Source organism: Orycteropus afer, unplaced genomic scaffold (genome assembly GCF_000298275.1).
Source record: "Orycteropus afer afer isolate SDZICR_OR568_19922 unplaced genomic scaffold, OryAfe1.0 scaffold00075, whole genome shotgun sequence".
NCBI classification, from domain to species: Eukaryota; Metazoa; Chordata; class Mammalia; order Tubulidentata; family Orycteropodidae; genus Orycteropus; species Orycteropus afer.
The window spans coordinates 9,207,403-9,228,795 of record NW_006921662.1 but is presented as its reverse complement, the minus strand read 5'-3'; positions in this window follow the sequence as shown (position 1 = coordinate 9,228,795).

Below are 21,393 nucleotides of genomic sequence, written 5' to 3'. Positions count from 1 at the left end.
TCGGAAGGAAGGTTGGGCAATCCTACTTCCGTAGTGATACTGCCTCGGAAACCCAAGGAGGGGTCGCTGTGAGTCGGGGCCAACTCGACGGCAAACAACAACAACAGGCACTAAGCAACAAACTGGGATGTAGAACAGAAACACTGAGCACATTGTTAGGCCAATTAACTGGGATGTCCTATGAAATCATGACCCTAAACCTTCAGACCCAGGAACCAAATCCCATGAGTCGTTTCATTGCACATAATCAGCCTCAGCAGCTACTCTTTTTTTGTAGCTGTTGTAAACACAGATGACCCTTAAACAACTTGGGCATTAAGTGCGCCATAGCCCCCATGCAATCAAAAATCCATGTATAACTTTTGACTCCCCAAAAACTTAACAACTAATAGCTGACTGTTGACCAGAAGCCTCACTGATCACTTACTCAATTAACATAGCTCTTGCCATACAGTTATTAGATTTTTCACATGAAGACACTCACACATACACACAACAGATAAGGTTATTTACTGTATGACATGATGATTATTTACTGTTCATTAAGTAGAAGTGGACCATCCTAAAAGTTTTCATCCTCATCATCTTCATGTTGAGTAGGCTGAGGAGGAAGAGGAAGAAGAGGGGATGGTAATGTTGTCTCAGGGGTGGCAGAGCCAGAAGAGGTAGAGGGAAGTGGACGGGGAGGCAGGAGAGGCAGGCACACACAGTGTAACTTTACAGAAGTACATCGTAGTTTCTGTCCAATGTTTTTACTTTTTCTTTTCTCTAAAAATGTTTCTATAAGGTACCAACAGTTCTTCCACCATTTGCTTTAGTTTCAGTGTTCATATTGCAGAAGGGTCCACATCATAAAAGAAGTCAAAAATCATCCTGTATAATCAGGACCCTTCTGCTAAATTATTTTCTGGCACTGCTTCTTCTACATCTTCCTCATTGTATGGTGCTGGTACAGACACACTCATCTCCGTCAAGTTGCCTGCTGTTAATTCCTCTGGTGTAGTGTCTATTAACTCTTGAATTTCTCCAAGAACCATACCTTGGAAAAAATCCATGCATAATTGGACACATGGAGTTCAAATACATGCTGTTCAAGGGTCAACTATATAAGACAACTTTATTCAGTTCAACTTTTTACAGATGTACAACTTATTGACAGCACTTACAATAATCAGCTGTGTAAACCTACCCTTAATCAATGTGATTTTTCCATTACTGTAATCCAAAATTCAGTATTCCATAAGCAATAACTAACCCCTTTCCTCCTCCCTCTCATACCTGGTAATCACTAATAAAATTTGATATCTATAGATTTGCCTTTTTTTTTTTTTGTCATTTCATGCAAGTGAGGTCCTAAAATATTTATCCTTTTGTGATTTACTTATTCCACACAGTTTAATGCCTTCAAGCTCTATCCATATTATAGCATGTATCAAGACTTCACATGTTTCGTACTAGCCAAGCAGTATTCCATCGTGTGCATGTGTGTTGCTTCCTGTGTTCCTTTGACATACTCTATCATTGTGGTGGGGTTTTGGGATTTTTTGCTTTTGATTGTTTGATTTTTTTTTTTTTTTTTTTTGAGCACTTCCTTAATTTCTGGCATTATAAGATGCTTCAGGCACATCTTGTACATTTCCTGCTCCAAGTCTAGAATCAGTCATATGTCCAAGGAGGCCTAGTTCCTTTTATTGGAAGATGGTATTTAGAAACTGGGCAGTGTTTCATTCTGTTGTACAGGGGTCACTATGAGTTGGAACTGACTCAACAGCATCATTTTTGAAACTAGGATCTAGGATCCTGCTGTGCTCATCACTATTGGGGTGTCATTGCCTCTAGGGCTTCTCAGGTATCAGAGTATACTTGTATATATTTGATTTATCTTTTAAAGATTGTCTGGCAATGTTCCAGGTAAATAAGTCTGGCAAATTGAACATTCACATCTAATTTTTGCTTCCTCCCGCAAACTCACCAAAAATACAAAAAAGAGATTTTTATTAAAGGCATGAACTCATTAAGGTCAGAATACACCATAACAAAATTTTGAAAGCTATACAGTAGAAGGACAAATGGTAACTGATTTACAGGTTCATAAAAATCAAAACCTAAAATGTCAGTGGGAATATCCAGAAGCAGCCCAATTTACAATGCAGAATCGTTGTAAAGGTCAGGAATTGGTAGAACCAGGCACCTCTGGAAATGGAATAGGTGGAGAAAGGAATGGAATCTGTTTAATAAGCTGTTTGATTTCTAGATCCTCCCCCAACTCCAGGAGCTCTGGTGGCACAGTGGGTAAGGCATTTGGCTGCTAACCAGAAGGTCGGCAGCTCAGATCCACTAATTGCTCCGTGGGAAGAAGATGAGGTGCTCTACTTCCATAAAGATTTATATCCTTGAAAACCCTATAAGGGTCACTTGACTTGATAGCAATGGGTTTGGTCTTCCCTATAGCATTCTGCTAGGCTCTTTCACAAGCAGAGGACTAGAGATTTATTTACTGCTGAAAAGAAAATAAGGGCTCCAGCCTTGAGGAACAACTGATGGTCTGTGTAATTTCCAGAAAACAGGAAATAAGTGAAAGCCTTCATTTTGAATGCTGAATGGTGAGATTCCTAGAACTCTTCTCCCATCTGGCTTCTGGCTCCTTTTCCTACTGACAGCCTGGCTTTCATCCTCCAGGTAGGAGATTGATTGGAAGAGTTTTCTCTGGGAAATTGGACCAACCCAATTGGAAAGATCTAAAGATCTTTTCTTGAAAAACAGTAGTTCTCAACCCAATGGCCCAGCCAGATCACCCTGCAGTGAAGCACATAGTCAATAAACTCACCCACACGGCATGAGTTTCTAGCCAACATATTAGTCTTTCACCTTTAATGTGAGCAGACACCCAATCACCTGAGGAAAAGCATCTCCTATGAAAAAGAGAATAAAGTGAACAGAAAAAAAGAGACAACTGGGAAAAAAAGAGCAACTATGCAGAAAAAAAAAAGAAAACTTACAAAAAAATTATTAATCTTTAAAACAATTTATCATTAATATCCTTAGGGATGTGAAACAAGATGTAATTGTTTTAATATATGTCCACAAGGCTCCAGGCTTGAGACTTGGAAACAGGGGACATCAAGCTCAATTGGCACAACATACTACACAAAAACAAGCGAACAAAAAATTAGGATTGTTCTACATCCTACTTTGGTGAGTAGCAACTGGGGTCTTAAAAGCTTATGAGCAGCAACAATTGGTCTCTCCTTTCTGGAGCAAAGAAGAATGAAGAAAATCAAGGATGCACAGAAACAATTAGTCCAGGGGACTAGTAGACCATATAAACCTCGGTCTACATGACCCTGAGACCAGGAGAACTAAATTGGGCCCAGCTACTACTGTCAACCACTCAGAAAAGGATCAGAATAGGAGACCCTGGATAGAGTGGGAGAAAAATATGGAATAAAACTCAAAAAAAAAAAAAAAAGACCAGACTTACTGGTCTGATAGAGATTGGTGAAACCCCTGAGATTATGGCGCCTTTAGGAGCTCTGGTAGTATAGTGCCTAAGGCACTTGACTGCTAACCAGAGGGCTGGTGGTTCAAACCTACCAGCCACTCCTCGGAAGGAAGATGGGGCAATCTACTTCCATAGTGATACTGTCTCGGAAACCTAAGGAGGGGTCGCTATGAGTTGGGTCCGACTTGACGGCACATAACACCAACAACAACAACAAAATCACCCTTTGGACCTGGAATAGGAGTGGCTTCCAGCCAAACAATAGATAGACCTACAAGGTGAACATTTATACCAGATAGGTATACTCTTTAGAAAAACCAACCATGGGAGATCAGAAGGGCAGCATTTGCATGGGGAGATAGCTCAGAGGGCAAGAATACATCGGAAAGGACACAGGGAAAAGGTAACCACAGGGAGGAACTGGGAAGACAGCTGTTACATTATGGGGATTGCAATCAATGTTATGAAAAAAATGTGTATGAATGGTTGAATGGAAAACTAATTTGCTCTGTAAACTTTCACCCAAATCACAACAATATTTCCACAAGTTCTTTGACAGTCCTCCCTTCAAAGGTGAAGCCTGACACCCCCCCTCCTTTGAATGTGAGCCAGATGGTTAACTAATTTCTAATGAATAGAATGTTGATAAAGTGACCATGTCTGGCTTCCAAGGCTAAGTAAGTAAAGATATTGCTGCTTCTGCCTTCTTCTTAGATTTGCTTTGGGACAAGACAGTTGCCATGTGTGGTAGTTAAGGTTGTGTGTCAACTTGGCTGGGCCTGGTTGAGTGGCTGGGCAGCTGGTGGTTGTTATTCCCCATAATGAGACTGGCAATCAACTCCATGGTGGGATCTATCACAAGCAGCTGATAGCTGCCTTTGAGATGTGGTCTGCTTCCTGTATATAAGGAGAAGCCTTGGGAATGGTCTCTAGCTTATGGCACCCTCAAACACTGCATGTAGCCATGTCATTGTTCAGCAGCCTGCCATGCTCTGCCAACCTTGGGACTTTCAATGGACTTCAATTAATGACCTGTTATATGGTTTGGTCACATCAGGACTGTGCCTTTTTACTTGTAACCTTGGGCTTGGCAGCCTCAGTAGCCAGCAGCTGTCTGAGTGAAAAAAAGCCTCTAGCTCCAGTGGGCCAGGAGTAGAGGCAGAGCTGAAGCCCAAGGTTGAGGGGCTTTCACCCAGCCCCTAGAGCCTGGCACTTTGAACTTGGACTTAAAGCCTCCAAACTGTAAGAGGATAAACTCCTGTTTGTTCAAGCCATTCCATTTGTGGTATATTCTTATCAGAGCGGCACTGGGTAACCAGGACACCATGTTCAGAAGACACTTAACCAGCTTGTGTAGAAGCCCACGGAGCAGAAGGGAGAAGGAATGAGGTCACCTGCCAAAAATAAATTATTCTCCACAGACAGGAGTGAATCATCTTGGAAGCAGATCCTCCAGCCTCTGACAAGCCTTCAGATGACTACAGATCCAGCCAACATCTCAAATGCAGCTTATGGGGGATCCCAAGCCTGAGCTCATCCAACTAAGCCTCACCTGAATGCCTGATTCAAAAAAACTGTGAGACAGTAAATGTTTATTGTTGTTTTAAACCTCTAAGTTTTGGAATCATTTGTCAAACAGCAATAGAAAATGAGTGCACAAGAATAGAATCTGCGATGAAAAAACATTTAGAGAACAAAAAAGGGCTCTTGGAAATTATCTATGTGAACACAGAAATAATAAATGCAATAAACCAAACCTAACCCACTGTCGTTGAGTCAATTCTGACTCATAGCGAACCTTCCTTGTGTTTCTGAGGCGGTATCACTACGGAAGTAGATTGCCCCATCTTCCTTCCGAGGAGTGGCTGGTGTCTTTGAACCACCAGCCTTCTGGTTAGCAGTCAAATGCCTTAGGCACTATGCCACCAGAGCTCCTAATAAATGCAATAGATGGTTAGAAAGTAAAGTGGAAGAAATCTCCCAGACAGTAGAGCTAAAGCAGATGGAAAGTAGGAGAGAAAAGAAAATTAGAGAATCAATCCTGGAGAAGCAAACTTCTAAAACATAGGAACTCTTGAAAGAGAAAACAGAAGTAGGAAACACGTCATTAAAACATGTCAAGAAAATTCCCAAAACTGAACTAAAGGATATGAGTTTCCTGGTGGAAAGGGCACACCAAGTACCCAGGACAATGTTTGAAAACAGAAACTCTTCAAGGCATGTCATAGTTATATTTCAGAGTTTCAGGATAAAAAGAGCTCCTACAAGTTTACAGAGAGAGAGAACTTCCAAATGATCAAGAATAAAATTGATGTCAAGCCCTCATTTTGGTGGAATGCATCTTTTGCTAGCTTTCTGAGGAAGGATGTGTGGGAGGTAACTTTTTGAGATGATTAGTAACTTAAAATATGTATTCACCCTCACACTTGGTTAATAATTATAGAATTTTATGTTGGAAATATTTTTCCTTCAAAATAATCTTTTAAGAATATTTTGGCAACTCTGTGGAGAATGTTTGCAGGGTGTCATGAGAGAAACCAGGGAGACCAGTTAAGGAGCTAATGTAGTAAGTAACATTACTTGAGAGATGACCATGATGAAACTAGGGTAGGAGAGGTGAAGATAGAAAAAAATTGAACAAATTCAGTGGATGTTTTAAAGTTTGAGTTGATAAGATTTGCTAATGGGTTTAAAATGAAGGGTCAGGAGTAGAAAAGAACCAATGATAACTCCTTGACTTTTGGCTACAGCAACCTAGTAGGTGAACCAGTCATTTACTAAGATGGAAAGGCAAGACTGCATCTACCTCACTTCTGGCCCCTGAGGGTGTGGGAGGCTACTCACTCACTGCCTTGGAGTTGATTCCAACTCATAGTGACCCTTCCTTCTGGTTAGCAGTCAAATGCCTTAGGCACTGTTGTTGTTGTTGTTGTCCTTATTTGCTTTTGCCATCAAGTCGACTCATAGTGACCCCTCCTTGGATTTCCAAGGCAGTATCACTATGGAAGTAGATTGCCCAACTTTCCTTCCAAGGAGTGGCTGGTGGGTTTGAACCCCAGCCTTCTGTTTAGTAGTCAAGTGCCTTAGGCACTATGCTACCACAGCTCCTCCTTAGGCACTACACAGCCTCAATTTGACTGGGCTGCAGGGGGAAGCAGTGTCCTCAGTGTTGGACCAAGTTTTAATGGGGCCAGAAAGTGAAGAAGGCTTGGTGGAGAGTTGGAGATCATAAGAGATTAGATCTAGGAAGAAAAAGCCCCAAGCTTAGTGGGGATGTGCCTACAGGAAGAGAAAGATGGCAGACTAAAATAATAAGACTGTAGGTTTAGCCACAGCAGACCAGGTCTGAGTTGGTAGCTAACCATGAGAGTGGTTGATTCCTAAGACTTTGTTTGCTCTTTGAAATTTAGCCTTTGTATCTGTATTGTCTTCTCAGGAAATTGCCCATCCCCTTGTTGAAATTCTTCTACTAAGCCCAAATCTGCCTTCAAATGACCTATGCTCATCGGTCCTTGACTTGGCCTCTGGTCAACTACATAATACAACTCACCTCCATGATTCCTCACTTCAGGTGTTTGAAGTTTTTTCTGGTGTTATCAGGCTTTGGCAAGAACAATTCCTTAGGCCATCAGTGAGAAAGGTCACCTCTCACAGTGGGTCCCAGAGACTGAGTCCAACTTTTAAAAAAATTGTGATTTTGCCTCAGCCTATACAACTATGAGACCAGAAGAACTAGATGGTGCCCGCTACCACGGTCATCCACTCAGAGGGGGATCTATGTACGAGATCCTGGATAGAGAAGGAAAACAATGTGGAACAAAACTCAAAATCATTTGGGGGAAAAAAAAAAGACCAGGTTTGCTGGTGTGACAGAGCCTGGTGGAACCACTGAGACTATGGCCCCTAGTTGCCCTTCACATCTGGAATTGAATCCACTCCTGTGGCTTCCAGCCAAACAAAAAAACAGGCATATGAGTTGAACATGTACCTGAGGTAGATACACTCCTTGGAGAGAACAATCATGGGAGAAAGAAGGGTTGTTTATGCACAGGGAGACAGCTCAGGGGGTAGGAGTGCATGGAGGGATAGACATAGGGAAGAGGTGACTATAGGGAGGAAGTGGGAGGGGAGCTGTTGCATTGGGGTAAATTGTAGTCAATGTCATGAGACAACATGTGTCTGAACTGCTATATGGAAAGTGAATCTGCTCTGTAAACTTTCACTCAAATCACAATTTTAAAAAAAGTGTGATTTTGCTATTCAAAGTGCTCTTGCAATATCAAAGGCCTTCACAAAGTCCTTCTGATGATCCACTACCAGGAAGCCTTCTCAGATACCAGATCTTTCTTTTTGTTCTTGTCCCCCTTTCTCCAATAGAACATGATTGCCCCCTTCTTTGAACTACCCATAGCTCCATTCATTCATTCTTTTTTTTTTTTTTTTCAATTAATGTTTGTTTAGGAGCTCTGGTAGCATAGTGGCTAAAGCACTTGACTGCTAACCAGAAGGCTGGCGGTTCAAACCCACCAGCCACTCCTCAGAAGGAAGGTTGGGCAATCCTACTTCCGTAGTGATACTGCCTCGGAAACCCAAGGAGGGGTCGCTATGAGTCGAGGCCGACTCGATGGCACATAACAACAACAACAACAACGTTTGTTGAGCATCACTTCAAATGAGCACTGGTCATGCAATGGTTAAGTGCTAGGCTGCTAACTGAAAAGTGAGCAGTTCGAACCCACCAGCCACTCCATAGGGGAAAAGACCTAATGACTGCTCCAGTAAAGATTAAAGTTTTGAAAACCCTATGGGACAGTTTTACTCTATCCTATAGGGTCACTATGAGTTGGAATCAACTCAATAGCATACAGCAATAATTATTCTTAGACCCTGAGATATCATAGTGAGCAATAAAGACACAAAACCTCTCTTATGATGCTTACGTGTTGTGTTATAGTCAATAATGTATGTATTTAGTCATTCAAAAAAAGTTTACTTAAAAAAAATGTTTACTGAACTCAGGGGCCATTATGTCTGACACATAAGTGTTAGACACTGTACTAAGTGCTGAGTACACAAAGGTAGCCAAGACACAATCCTGCTTACATTTGGTTGAGGAGATAGGCACATCAACTGAGGTTGAAACAATGGGGTAAGGACTCAAATGAATGGATGGATGGATGGATGGGTAGATAAGGAGACTGAGAGTAAGTGATAAAGAAAGAGAGATGCACAGGGTGCCAATGAATTTATGTCCACGTCTTAGCTTCACTCAACTCTATCTCCACAAGACAGAATCCATGTATGATTCAGCTTTATCTTATGTATCAACAAGTGTGCCACAGGCATTTATTGAATTAATATAAACATGTCCCCTTTCTAGCTGTGGTCAGATGCATCATGGGTTCCCCTTCCAGCCTGCCTTGCCCTTTCCCCACATGAGGCCATCCAGACCCTTGTGCATACCCCTCCACTCTTGCAATAATTCAGAACGATGGGTCTTCATCCAAAACACATCTCATGCCATCAGCCCCTCCACCAATTTACCTCTTATAGCTAGAGTAGAGCTTGTCTCTCCAGATGATGGGCTGAGGGGAAGAAAACCAGAAAAGGCAGTTTTACTAGCTATCCCAGGATATGTTTCCATTGAGGGTCACAGGCCACCCCCACTAATCTTGTTCATCTGGTGCTCATAGGAGTCTGTCTCCTAGGATAATCCTTACCAGACCAGAGCAGGGACAGGTTGGTCAAGAGAATGTGACCTGGACACACCCTCTGCAGTTACAGTTGCCCTCGGTACTGTGGCCCTGATGACAATCCAGCCAGCACTTTGTTGGGTTCGTGACTAGAGTCTGTTTGCAGAGTGCTGGCACCCAGGGCAGCCAACAGGGCTGACTTTTTTTGCTCCATTCTCTGGCCATAGGCCCACAGGACCACACCCTCTCACACACAAGTGAGGCAAGCTCAGGTTACACAGTGCTTCTATGATTACAAAAGAGGCCTAGACCTGGGTGGGAGAGCCTTGCCCCATCCCCCAGGTGGTTTGGGTGCCTGAGGAGCACAGCAGGGCCCCATCAGAGGTCTCTTGGAGAACAGCAAAGGCGTGCAGGGGCCTTGGTTGTCATAGATACCAAATCATGGCACAGCCCCCCTTCCTCTCTTCCCAGGATTCCTTGTGTGGAGCCTTGTCAAGACACACTGGGCTTGTCCATACTTGCCCTGTGCCCCTAAGTCTAGCCTCAGCACCTACTTTAGCTCTGTCTTAACCCCACTAGGCCTGGGAAAAGTATTTCAGGTATGTCTCCAGCACCTGTGTGCATTGCTACATTAACCCTCTTCTGAGCAAAAAACCTTCCCATCGTTGTTGATTCCTCCCTTCCTGTTGTCTCACATCTAATCCATCAGCCTGTTCTTTCAATTTATCACCAAAATACTAATCTACCCATTTTTCACCATCTCCACTGTCCTACTTGTGTCCATGGCACCATTCTCTTCATCCTGGACTCCTACAATGGCCCCTTAACTGGGGTCCTGGCTCTACTCTTTCTCCTACACATAGTCTCCAAGTGGCCACTGGAGTGAGCTTTTCAAAACATATATCAGATTGGACTACTCCTGTTTCAAGCTACAGTTTCCCATCACACTTTAAAAGACCCCTCAACTCTTAACCTACAATAAACGCCCTGTGTGTGTTGGTTCCTCTGTGCCTACCTCTTCAGTCTTGTCTGGCACCACCAGGCATTCACTAGCTTCAGGACACCAATAACCTGTAGTCATCAACTCAACTCCAACTCATGGCAACCTCGTGTATCAGAATAGAACTGTGCTCCATAGGGTTTTCAAGGGCTGATTTTTTGGAAGTAGATCACCAAGACTTTTTTCCAAGTTGCCTCCAGTTGGGCTCAAACCTCCAACCTTTTGGTTCACAGCTGAACACTTAACCATTTTCACCACCCAAGGACTCTAGCTCTAACACACAGCTTTTCTGTTTCTCAAAAATACCCAACTTTAAAGAGAGTTCCAGGCAGCTAAGGTTAAAGTGTGTCTGCTATGTCAAGAGACAGCAGAGGGACCAGTACTCTTATTTCCTCTTTCCCTAAGACATGAGATCTGGGCCATGTTCCTTCCCTGCTCAAATCCCTTCTGTGACTCCCCAGTACCCTCAGGGATAGCCCAAAGGATAGGGACACACACACACACACACACACACACAATCACCCAGCTTGCTCCTCGCTGTTTCCTCTTCCCATGGCTCACTCCTCATCAGATAGGTCTTGACTCAAATCTCCCCTATGCAGAGAGGCCTTCAGCAAACATTCTATCTAAAATAGATTCCCTTCCCAACCCTATCCCCACTTTGTAGCACATCATCCTGCCACCTTGTCTTCAGAGCACTTATCATCACCTGAAATTAGTCAGGGTCTCTTTTTATTTGTTTATTATCTGTCCCTCAACAATTCGAACACAAACTGCCCAAGAACAGAATTCTTTTCTGTCCTGTACAAATGTGCATCCCCAGCACTTCAAACAAAAGAAGCTCAAGAAAAACAGTTTTGAGAAATGAATGATGCTCACAACTTAGGTGTCTTCTCCACTCTTACTCCAAACTCCATGTTTTTGTAAAGGCAGTACACGGTTGGAATATTATTTGCCATTAAAGACGAATAAAGTATATGCAGTAACATGAGTGAACCTAGAAAACACCATGTTATATGAAAGAAGTCAGTTACAGAAGACTAGATATTGTATGACTTTTTTATATGAAATGTCCAAAATAGGCAATTTCAGAGATACGTAAGGTGGATTAGTGGTTGTCAGTGTCTAGGGGAGGAGGGAAGAATGGGAATGACTCCTAATGGATCCTGGGTTTCTTTTTGGGGTCTTATAAATGTTCTGAAAAGACCCCTGGTGGCATAGTGCTTAAGCATTCAGCTACTAACCAAAAGGTCAGTAGTTCAAACACACTAGCCACTACATGAGAGAAAGGTGACGCAGTCTGCTTTCAAAAAGATTTACAGCCTTGGAAACCCTACAGGGCAGTTTTACCCTGCCCTATAGAGTCACTGAGAGTCAAAATCAACTCAACAGTATTGGATTTTTAAATGTTTTGAAATTAAATAGTGGTGATGATTGCAGAGTTCTATGAATCTATAATACTAAAAGCCATTGAACTGTACACTTTAAAAAGGTGAATTTTATAGTATGTGAATTATACCTCAATAAAGCTATTATTTAAAGTTAGTATGATTATTGTAAAGTATTCAAACAGTGCCAAAAAAATAAGAAGAAGAAACTAAAATCACCTGTCTCTATGAAGAGACTCTCTCTGGGTCATTGCTTAGAGCTCCCATCCCCTCATGGATAAATTTTTGAGAGGTAAGAGAGATGAGGCATCCTGCATAGTTCTGCACCATCTGTCCTACTCTATAATGCCAGAAGGCAGGGGTTTAGAGAGAGAGCAAGGAGTGGCACAGAGATGGTATCGTTGTTTAGTGCCAGTCATTCCAACCTATTGTGACTCCAGGTGTGCAGAGTAGAGCAGCTCTGTAGGGTTTTCAAGGCTATGATTTTTTAGAAGCAGATTGCCAGCCCTATCTTTGGAGGCATGCTGGGTGATCTATGGACTGGTGCGGATTTAGAAACTTTCATATCAATCTGACAGGATAATTTTATATCTTTGGAGTCTAATAACCCACCCACCCCCCCAAAAAAAGTGAGAAACTTGTAATTTGTATATCTTTTTCTTTTCATTTTATTAAATTCTCTTTTATTTTGTTTTGCAACAGTATTGGCTTGGAAATTAAAAACAAAACAAAACTGATCCTTCACCATAAATAGTTTTAGAAACTCTAGTCTAGAAGATCTGGGCAGGTGTCCAGACTCCACCACTATGTGCTCACAATTTGGCCTTGGACAGGTTACTTAACCAGTGTGATTCTTCAGTTTCCTCATTATGTAAAATGAGGATAATAATAGAACCTACCTCATAGAGTGCTTGTGAAAATGAGATGAGAGAACATACGTGGAACACACACGTAATAGGTAGTAGTTCCTCCCATCTCTTCGCATGCCTTCCCATGTCTTCTGCTGACTCTGGGGTGATGTATTCTGAAATCCAGGAGACAGACAGATGGAGCAATAATGTGTGGAGACAGGCAGAGTCATGGCTTTAAAGAATCAAGGAACAGCGAGGAAAGCTGAAGAATCCTTTCTAGACTGAGCAAGAGCTGGACACACTGAGCTCAAGCATCCTAGTTCAGGAAGAGGACTCATCTGTCTTAATTAGACCCTGAACCCCTCGAGGGCAAGGATTCCACTTCTACTTAGCTTCTTAGTAATCTAAGCTTACCAGTACTTGGCCTGCCAGTCAACATTCTGGAGTCCCTTGTGGGAGATGTGTAGCTTGCTCTGTTACTGGCAGGTCATTAGGGTATCCAGGGTACTAGGGGTAGATGAAGGTGTGGGAGAGGAGCCATAGCTACTATGGTGGGATGGCTGTGGGAGGTGAATTCAGCAGAGGTGAGATACATGGGTTGGAACAAAGCTGTTCTCCCAGGTCTGATGACAAGCTCCACTGGACTTCAGCACTGTGGGTTTGTGGGAAATGGTAGTGGGCAGTGGGCCATAGACTTGGAGGACCTTGAGCCATTCCTTCTAGGGATAATAGACAAATGGGGGGTGCTGAGAGCAAAAATCAGGGAGCTATGAGACTATATGGGTATTAGGTAGTATGTTCAGGGACTATAAGCCCTTACACTCCTGGATGGTAGGAACCTTTCAGAGTTGGCAAAGAGATTCCTGGCCCAAGTCTACCCAGAGCCTGATCCCAGAGATCACTGTAGAGGAAATGAGAGAAGCACACTTCCAAAGACCTATGGAGGAAACCCACCATCACTAGGATATATGTAAGTCTTTGGAAAATGTCAGAGAAGATGAAACCCAAGTATTTGTGCCCCCAGACGTTCAGGGTCAGGTGTGGGAGACAGAAGACCTTGGCATAGGTATCCCAAGCACAGTGCAGGAAGGCAAGCTAAGCCAGCAGTTCTCAGCTGCAGGCACACTGGGCCTCCCCTTCACACTGTCAGACCACCTGATGTAGGCTCTCCAGGTGGTCTTAGAGTTGATCCCCTATACATTGACTTGCATGTCCTAAGAAGCTGAGCAGGCATGGGACACCCAGCACAGGGGCTGGGCTGGCACCCCCTCCATCCAGCTGGAAGGGAAGGTGATGTGATTGGAGATCAAACAGGGCAGGAATTTGAAGGATGTCATGTTTGATATACTGGACTCTCATGGTGAAGGAGATGGCAAGGTCATTTGGTAAGAGTAGATGAGAAGGTTGAACCTAAAACTATAAAGTTCTTGGAAGATAACATAGGGAAAAAGGTAGAGGGTCCTCATTTATGGCACAAATACACTATCAAACACAATTGAAAATGCATAAACAACAGAAGATAAACTAGATAACTGGTACCTCCTAAAAATTAAATAGGTATGCTCATTAAAAGGCTTTACCAAAAGAGTGAAAAGAGAACCTACACACTGGGGGGAAAAATTGGCAATGACATATCTGAAAAGGGTCTGATCTTTAATATATGTGTAAATAAAATATATAGAAAACTTCAACACCTCAACAACAAAAAAAAAAAAAGACAAACAATCCAATCAAAAAATGGGCAAAGTGGCAAGGATGTGGAGAGATTGAGATTCTCATACACTGCTGGTGGAACTGTCAAATAATACAACCACTGCAGAAATCAGTATTGTGATTTCTTAAAAAGTTGGAGTTAGAAATGCTATTTGATCCAGCAATCCTATTCTTAGGTATATCCTAAAGAAATGAGAGCCAGGATACGAGCAGATTGATAGACAGCCATTGTTCATGGTAGCACTATTCACAATTGCAAAGAGTTGCAAACAACCTAAGTGTCCATCAACAGAAGAATGGATTAACAAACTGTGGTACATACCCACAATGGAATACTATGCAACACTAAAAAATAATGTAGACTCTGAAACACTGCATAATGTGGATGAACTTGGAGGACATTATGCTGAGTGAAATAAGTCAATCACAGAAGGACAAATATTATATTAATTCACTATTATAAAAAGTCAAGGAAAGGTTTAGATATGGAAAGAAACATTCTTCGTTGGTTATCGAGGATGGGAGAAAAAGGAAGGGGAGAGAACACTGCTAGGTAGGTAAAAGACAAGTATTGATTTGGGTGAAGGGAAGGGCAATGTACCAAAAACAAGTGGCACTGAGAAAGACACAGATAGGTACACAAGAGAGACAGACAACAAACATAAACCCTTTTACATATACAATACTTTATTGCCAGTGATAACAAACATTAATCTATGGGTAAATAGATGGATTGTTGTTGTTGTTGTTGTTGTTTGCCGTCGAGTCGGCCCCGACTCATAGCGACCCCTCCTTGGGTTTCCGAGACAGTATCACTACGGAAGTAGGATTGCCCAACCTTCCTTCCGAGGAGTGGCTGGTGGGTTTGAACTGCCAGCCTTCTGGTAAACAGTCAAGTGCCTTAGGCACTATGCTACCAGAGCTCCTAAATAGATGGATAGACAGGCTGAATGATCAGGTATGTCTAGGCAAAAGGGAATATACCCATGACCGTATATAAGGTTGGCAGACGCTATTTCTACATATATATTTGTGTGTGCTGTAAGAATGTCCATATATATAATAGAGCTAATAAGGAGCAAAGTTATGATAAATTCTTAGCTACAGCCAACCACCCAGAGGAAGTGAGTTGTTGGGCCCATGGGCTTGGGATCATAATCACAGGGGACTTCAAACTCAATTGGCATAACATACTACATAAAAATTACATCCTGCTTTGGTGAGTAGCAACTGGAGTCTTAAAAGCTTGTAAGTGGCCATCTAAGATGCAACAATTGGTCCCTTCATCCAGAGCAAAGAAGAATGAAGAAAACCAAAGATGCATGGAAACAATTAGTCCAAGGAACTAGTGGACCATGCAAACCTCAGCCTACATGACCCTGAGACCAGAACTAGATGATACCTAGCTACCACTGTCAGCCACTTGGAAAGGGATCAGTGTAGGAGATTGTTTTGGTTACTTTTGTGCTGCTCTATGGCATAGTGCCTAAGGCCTTTGACTGCTACCCAGAAGGCTGGTGGTTCATATCCACTAGCCACTCCTCAGAAGGAAAGTTGGGCAATCTATTTCTGTAGTGATACCACCTCAGAAACTCAAGGAGGGGTCGCTATGAGTCAAAATTGACTCAATGGCAGTGAGCTTGGGTTTTGGTTTTGGGTGCTGCTCTAACAGAAAATACCACACATGGGATGGCTTTAACAAACAAGAGTTTATTCTCTTACAGTTTTGGAGGTTAGAAATCTAAGTTCTAGGTGCCAGGTTCTAGGGGCTGGGTGAAAGCCCCTCGACCTTTGGCTTCAGTTCTGCCTCTTGCTCCCAGCCCACTGAAGGTAGAAGCATCTCCTCACTCAGGGAGCTGCTGGCTGCTGAGGCTGACAAACCCAAGGTTGACAACTGAAAAGGCACAGTCTCGATATTACCAATCCACATAGCAGGCCATTGATTCAAGTCTATTAAAAGTCCCAAGATTGGCAAAGCATGGCAGGCTGCTGAATGAAGACATAGCTATATGGAGTGTTCAAGCATGCCAAAAAGCTGGAGACCTTCCTCAAAGCTGCTTCTTATATACTGGAAGCAGCCCACATCCCTAAAGCAGCTACTCATCTGCTCCAGTAGATTCTACCACGGAACTGATTGTCAGTCTCACCATAGGGAATAACTACATCCAGCTAGCTGTCCAGTCACTCAACCAGACCCAGTCAAGTTGACAACAACAAGAGATCCTTGATAGAGTGGGAGAAAAATGTGGAATGAAACTCAAAACCATGACAAAGACTGGTGAAACCCCCAAGATTATGGCCCCTAGGTACCCTTCAGGCCTGGAATTGAACTCACTCCAATGGCTTCCAGCCAAACAATGGACAGGCGTATAAGGTGAACGTTCACACTGGGTAGGTACACTCCTTAGAACAATCAACCATGGGAGATCTGACGGGCAGTATTTGCACAGGGAGATAGCTCAGAGGGCAGGAATACATAGGAAAGAAGGACACAGGGAAAAGTAACCACAGGGAGGAAGTGGAAAAAGAGCTGTTGCATTATGCAGATTGAAAGCAATGTCATGAAACAAAATGTGTATGAACTATTATATGGAAAATGACATTGCTCCATAAATTTTCACCCAAATCACAATAAAAATTTCAAAAACAAAAAAACCAAAACAGTCCCATCCAAAAAAAACCAAAAACAAAAACGGTACAACCACTCTGGAAAACAGTACAGCACTTCCTCGAAAAGATAGAAATAAAAATACTATATGATCTACCAATCCCATTCCTAGGTATATATCCTAGAGAAATAAGAGCAGTTACATGTAGATGTATGCATACCCATGTTCATTGCAGCAATTATTCACAATAGCAAAAATATGGAAATAGCCCACATGTCCATCAATGGATGAATGGATAATAAAATGTGGTACATACTTAAAGGGAATACTACATAACAACAAAGAATAATGATGAGTCCATGAAACATAACATGTATGAATCTGGAGGACATTATGTTGAGTGACATTAGTCCATCACAAAAGGACAAATATTGTATGATACTACTTTCATTTAAAAAAAAAAGTCAAGACAAAATAATATTCTTTGATGGTTTCCAGAGATGAGAGAGGGAAGGAGGGAGAATCACTTACTAGATAGTAGACACCTATTAATTCTGGTGAAGGGAAAGATAATTCACAGTATGGGGGAAGTCTGCACAGCATGACCAAGATGAATGAAGACACTGAGAGGTGTGCAAGAATAAAGAACAACCATGGTAAAATGCTGTGACATATACAATTCTGCAGCAATAGTAATAACAACTCAAAATGTGTAAGTGGTTCCATAGGTAGATATATATGTTATATAGGTGTGGGAGGTATATGGGAATATATGCACATACATATATAGGTATAGTTGTGGGCATTTGTATATACATATTTGTATATACTCCATGTATTCATATATATATAATAAAGCATAAAAGGGACATAGTTATGGGAAACTCTTAGACATACCCATATACCTCATGGGACTGAGTTACTGGACTTAAAGATTAAAGACAGCAATCTCAGGACATATCAAGGTCAATCGACATAACATAGTTCATAAAGATAATGTTGTACAACCTAATTTGGTGAGTAGCATCTGGGATCTTAAAAGCTTGTGAACAAAACCAATTTGCTCTGTAACTTTTGACCCAAATCACAATAAAAAGTTAAATGAATAAAAGTTTGCAGACGGCCATCTAAGATACAACTATTGGTCTCTTCCTATCTGTAGCAAAGGAGCTCTGATGGCATAGTGCCTAAGGCATTTGATGGTTAACCAGAAGGCTGGCAGTTCAAACCCACCAGCCATTCCTTGAAAGGAAGACTGGGCAGTCTACTTCCATAGAGATACCACCTTGGAAACCCAAGGAAGGGTCGCTATGAGTTGGAATCAACTTGACAGCCGTGAGCTCTTTTGGATCTGTAGCAAAGGACAGTGAAGGAAACCAAAGACTCAAAGCAATTAGTCCACAGGACTAATGGCCCACACAAACCACAGCCTCCTCTAGCCTGAGACCAGAAGAACTAGATAGTGCCCATCTACCACTATCAACCACTCTGACTAGAGACACAATAGAAAGTCCTGGATAGAACGGGAGAAAAATATACAGCAAAATTCAAATTCATTTAAAAAAAAAAAAGAGAGAGAGAGAGAAAGAAAGAGAGAGACCAGATTTACTGGATTGATAGAAACTGGAGGAATACTCAGACTATCATTCCAAATACCCTTTTAACCTGGAACTGAAGCCACTCTTGGAGGTCACCTTTCAGCCAAATAATAGATTGGACTATAAAATAAAGAATAACACGTGTAAGGAATGTGCTCTTTAGAACAAAACCAAACAGACAGCATTTGCCCAAAAGCAAAGATAAGAAGGCAAGAAGGACAGGGAAACTGGAGGGATGAAATGGGGAAGGCAGGAAATGAGGAGAATGCTGACATCACACGGTGGGGATGGTAACCAATGTCACAGGACAACTGGTGTGTGAATTCTTGAATAGGAAACTAATATGTGCAAATTTTCACCTAAAACAATAAAATGTTAAATAGAAAAATCCTAAAGAGAATATCATTCTCTCTGTCAAATAGATATTAATAGCCTCTGTTACGTTTTTCCTTCCTCTTACTACTTCTGAAAAATAAATAAATAACTTTATGCTTTTAGTTTTCTTTGTGCTTGAAAAAAAAAAAAAAACAGTAGATAAGGGGGTGGAGATGCAAGACTGGAGGAGAGGCGGGAAGGAGTTGAAGGGAGTGAGAGAATGAGCTGACTGGGTTGTGTCAAATGACGACAAATCAGCACTGAACGTCCCAGCAAGATGGGACTCCAGGGACTGGTAGAGTCATCAATGAACACAGCTGTGATACAGGCACCTAGCAAAGGGCTGGGCACATAGTAGGCTTGTTGTTGTTAGGTGCCATCGAGTCATCTTTGACTGATAACGACTCTATGCACAGCAGAACGAAACACTGCCCGGTCCTGAGCCAGCTCCATGATTCTTGCTACACTTGAGCCCATCGCTGCTGACGCCCTGTCAATCCACCTCGTTGAGGGCCTTCCCCTCTTTCGTTGACCCTCCATATTACCAAGCATGACATCCTTCTCCAGGGAATCATCCCTTCTGACAACATGACCAAAGTATGTGAGACGAAGTCTGGCTATTCTCGCCTCCAAGGAGCATTCAGGCTGCACTTTCTCCAGGACAGACCTGTTAGTTCTTTTAGCAGTCCACGGTACTTTCAGCATTCTTCAACAACACTACAGCTCAAAAGCATCAACTCTTCCGTCCTCCTTATTCATTGTCCAGCTCTCACATGCATATGAGGCGACTGAAAATACTATGGCTTGTGTCAAGCACACCTCAGTTCTCAAGAGATTATCTTTGCTCTTCAGCACTTGAAAGAGGTCCTTTGCAGCCGATTTGCCCAGTGCTATACATTGTCTGATGTCCTGACTGCTGCTTCCATTGGCATTGATTGTAGAACCAAGCAATGTGAAGTCTTTGACAACTTCAATCTTTTCTCCATTTATCGTAATGCTGCTTATAGGTCCAGTTGTAAGGATTTTTGTTTTCTTTATATTGAGATGTAATCCATACAGTAGACTGTATTCTTCAGTCTTTATCAGTAAGTCCTTTAAGTCATCCTCACTTTCAGCAAGCAAAGTTGTTGTCAGCATATCCAGGTTGTTAATGATTCTTCCTCCAATCCTGATGCCAGGTTCTTCTTCATATAGTCCAGCTTCTCGGATTATTTGCTCAGTATACAGATTGAATAAGTATACAACCCTAACGCACTCCCTTCTTGATTTTCAACCATGCAGTGTTCCCTTTTTCTGTTTGAACGACAGCCTCTTGATCTATGGACAGGTTCCTCATAGCAGGCAGTCAGTGCTTATATGGTGACTGACTGCCCAGTCATCATTGTTGAGAAAGACAGAGAAGAGACCAGGTGGAAAACACATTTGACATGAACACTTGGTCAGCTAATCCCCTGGTGGAGGAGGAAACTTCTCCTCTCTGAGTCACACCTTCCCAAGGCATCCTGTCCCTGCCTAGACTCCCCACTGACTTGTCTGAATAAATTTGAAGGCTGCAGATATCCTGGGCACTGAACATCTAGCATTTTTCTTCTATGGTAGGTTCTACCTACTGTCTCTCCACCAAACTTATCTCACTTGACACCTTTGGTCCTCTCCTCAACTTTTTCCCAAAGACTGCCTTCTCCCCTCACTACTTCCAGAGATGTAGACCTCCTCTTGCTTCCTCAACTGACCCTACCTTTGTACTGAAGCTCCAAGAAGGGCTGAGCCTCCTCAAGGGTACCCAGGCTACAAGGCAGGACAAAGTCCAGCTCAGTAAGACACCTTACCAAGCAGCCACCTCACCCAAGGCCTCACATCACCATGGGGGGATCTCTCATCTGGAGGGTAAGGGGCTCAAGCATGGAGTCCATCAACAACTCCACTTTTATCTCTCCCTAGACTTCAGTTTCCCTCTAGGAAATGCCTACTGAGGAGGAAAAATCTTTGGTCCTCCCACCTCTGATGACATGGATATAATTTCCTGGTACTCCCTGGTAAGGGAGCCCCCCTGGAGGCATCTCATTTCCTTAGAGTTGGCTGAGAATCCCTGGCCGAAGGCAGCAAGATCCTGGCCCCAGTACCGCCATAGAAAGGAACAGAGCTCAAGGGCCTGAATCACCTACCAGTAGTACACCGCCTGCTCCCTGCCCCCAGGAGCTCTGCCCAACCTGTCCTACAGGTGTGTCTGGCTCAGGGCCAGTGGGGCCCAGCGACCAACTCATTTACGGGAAGAGAGGATGTAAACAGAGGACAAGGGGCAGGTGGAGGACAAAGGCGACCTGAGTCTTTTGTTTGCACCTCAGTCAGCCCAGGGGCTGCTCACATCACATTCCAGGGGGCTGGCACCCTGGAACCTGGGGGGACCAGTCCATTTAGGGGCAACATTAAGTGCCATTGACCTGTCCCCTTTTGCATCCCCACTCCCCAGATACCACTTTCTCCCCACCTCATGTCACCCATTGGTCAGAATTGTCCTTGACCCACTTGTCCTTCCTCACAGCCATGGCCTTGGCCTCAGGCAAGGTCCTACCTGCCCAGCCCATGACCAGCACACAACAAGAGAGCAGTAGGTGCTGAGTCACTGGCCAGAGTTTGCCATATGGCCAGTTCAGCAGTGCGGGG